The sequence below is a fragment of the Nanorana parkeri genome, unplaced genomic scaffold, assembly GCF_000935625.1.
Source record: "Nanorana parkeri isolate BGI_ZX_2015 unplaced genomic scaffold, ASM93562v1 scaffold28, whole genome shotgun sequence".
Lineage (NCBI taxonomy): Eukaryota > Metazoa > Chordata > Amphibia > Anura > Dicroglossidae > Nanorana > Nanorana parkeri.
Window position 1 is genome coordinate 948,803 of NW_017306296.1, and position 2,685 is coordinate 951,487.

The window sequence follows — 2,685 nt, forward strand, 5'->3', positions numbered from 1 at the left end:
TGAGAGTGCTCGTTGAGTCTGTTGTTGGGGTAGTATATCAATCTTTTGTAAATAAACCACAAAACTGAAGCCAACATTAAATACAAAGTTGAAATACAAAAAAAAACAAAACAGTGATGTGGTACAAGCTTCACTAAACTATCCCAGTGGATTTCGGTGTGCGGCCAGCGTTTCTTCTGTCTCCACTGATTTGTAGCAGCTACAGATTTGTTCTGTGTGTTTTTGTTGCTGGGAAAAAATGAATTGCAGTCAATGAAATGCCTGTGTCACTTAAGTTTCAAGCAATGTTGATGAATTGATGAACAGTTGATGGTTTGGAGCTAGCGACATAATCACCAACTTCAGTAGCTACTCCTGTTATCCAATGCAGCTTCTGATCAATTTTTAGCTGCTTAGAAAAGCATTGTAGCCAGACACAAATTCTGACAATGGTACCTGTATCAGATCTCTGTTACAAGGTTTCTGGTTTGCCGAGGTTTCTATTCCTGCTACTTCCATACAATCTTTCAGCTGCGTGTAGATTTTGAGCCTATGGTCCATGAAAAACTATTTTTGGGTCAGTAACATTTGCATAAAGCGTGAAATTTAAATTGCAGTGCATGTTTCCAAAATATTCATTATTTATTTATGCATCTATTAGTAACAATATATTATATTCTATGTAATGACTGCAATCTCATAGGTTTTAACACGTTAATGTATTTTCAATATTTGTAATTCTGCAGCTGCCATGAAGGTCGTTGTCTAGACACTTCCTGTTCTAGGGGGACAAAGCTCTGTCCCTTAAGACCAAGTGTATGCCATCCCACTCCTGACCGGAAGAGCCCAAAAGCAGTGGGTATGACAGCAGATGCCTCCGCAGATCATATCAATTTCAGTAGAAAGTCACTCGCACTCCTAAGCAATGCCAAGTCAATCTCTTTATTGACTATGGTAGTGTAACATCTCAAGGCAATGTTTCGGAACCCAGTGGTCTCTTCTTCAGGCAAAAAGGAAATGTTTGCCTGAAGAAGGGACCACTGGGTTCCCAAAACGTTGCTTTGAGATGTTACACTACCATAGTCAATAAGAGATTGACTTGGCATCGCTTAGGAGTGCGAGTGACTTTCTACTGAAATTTAAAGCTCTGTCCCTGTCTCCTCCGTTGTCACCCTGTCTCCTCACGCTTCCAATGAAGACTACAGATGGCCATTTCAGCAATGTATTGTTCAGTTAGGATTTTTATCTACTTTAACTTCTTTAATACTAGGAAATATTTGTGCCTTTATGAACAGAGTGATTCAAGTAAGAAATACCAGTGATTTTAAAGAGGCACTTTGACCATACCCATGTAGGGCGAAGTCTCTACAAAAGGCCTGACCTTCATTTATTTACCATACTAGTGATCCCTTTGCCTCTCCTTCCTCCTTTGATGCCTGCATTAGAATGAGCAGCTTCGATAACTGGGTCTCCTCCCCAGGGCCTTACTCGGAAGGCTCTGCTTTATCCTGTTTGCTTCCTGAGCTCCCTTTGACACTCCTCGAGTTGGGTGGATGGCATTAGATTTTCTCGAGCTAATCACAGTGCTTTACAATCATTATGATATCCTCTTTTGAAGGTGGAGGGATAGCTCGCTGCGAGTGTGCCTGGCGGGGTAGATCCTGGAATTGTTGGATTGATGTTGTACATATTGCTTGACTTGTGTTTCTTAACTTTTTTTGTCTGTAAAAAAAAAAAGGAATGAGCAGTATGTCAGTAACCCAGGGGCCTGATGACATAACTCCCCCGGTCCCATGTCCCTCTGTATCCATAAGTGGCTGGGTGTTGTGATGGTATTGTGAGAGATGCGAAGGAGAAAGAAGCATTGAGGGATCATTGGTAAAGTATAGAGCTTTGTGTGAGCATATGAGATGAATCATTACTACATGCTGCCTGTGTAGTTTACATCATAAGGAACCATTTCATCTCTCTAGCAATCGATATCTATTCTTAGCAATTTTGGTAAGATAATTAGGCTACTAAAAAAGTCCTGTATACTTGTACCATAAATGGTAGGGCAGCATGTTAGGGTGTTTTGGCAGCCCAATCATTTTAAATGATTGAGCGATTTTGTGTTCGCGGACCCCAAATAAGTAAATGGGCCCTTAAAGCTCATCTCCAGAATAATTTCCACGAACCTCCTACCCCCCTAACTGTTCTCCAGATGAAAAAAGAACCCCATTTAAAAGCCCTTTTAACTTGTCTTATGCTACGTGATATTTAGGTCTTGACTCTTCTGTCTTCCTTTGCGTACTTCCTGCCGGGTCCTTCTTTGGGTGTCCACATCACTGCCTGGATGACATGGACACTTCTTATTCGTCCTCTCAGGATCCAGAAGAGCAGTGACGTCCATGCAGGGGGACGGTTGGGCGCGGGCTTCCAAGGGACCATTTGCAGTAGAGGTGCACCGAAATAGAAATTTAAAAACCGAAATAGAAAAAATTGTCAGGCCGAAACCGAAAATGTTTTTATTTTAATTTTTTTTTTAATATTCTATTTAAATTTATTTTTTATAAACTTTTACATTTTGCTATATTTATTGTTATCATTTTTTATTAAATATTTTTTTTTTTTTACTTTACTTTTAGGGGCTTTGGGGAAATATTAGGGGTCTAAACAGACCCCCGATATTTCCCTTTTAAAATAGAATAAGAGATTGAGAACACA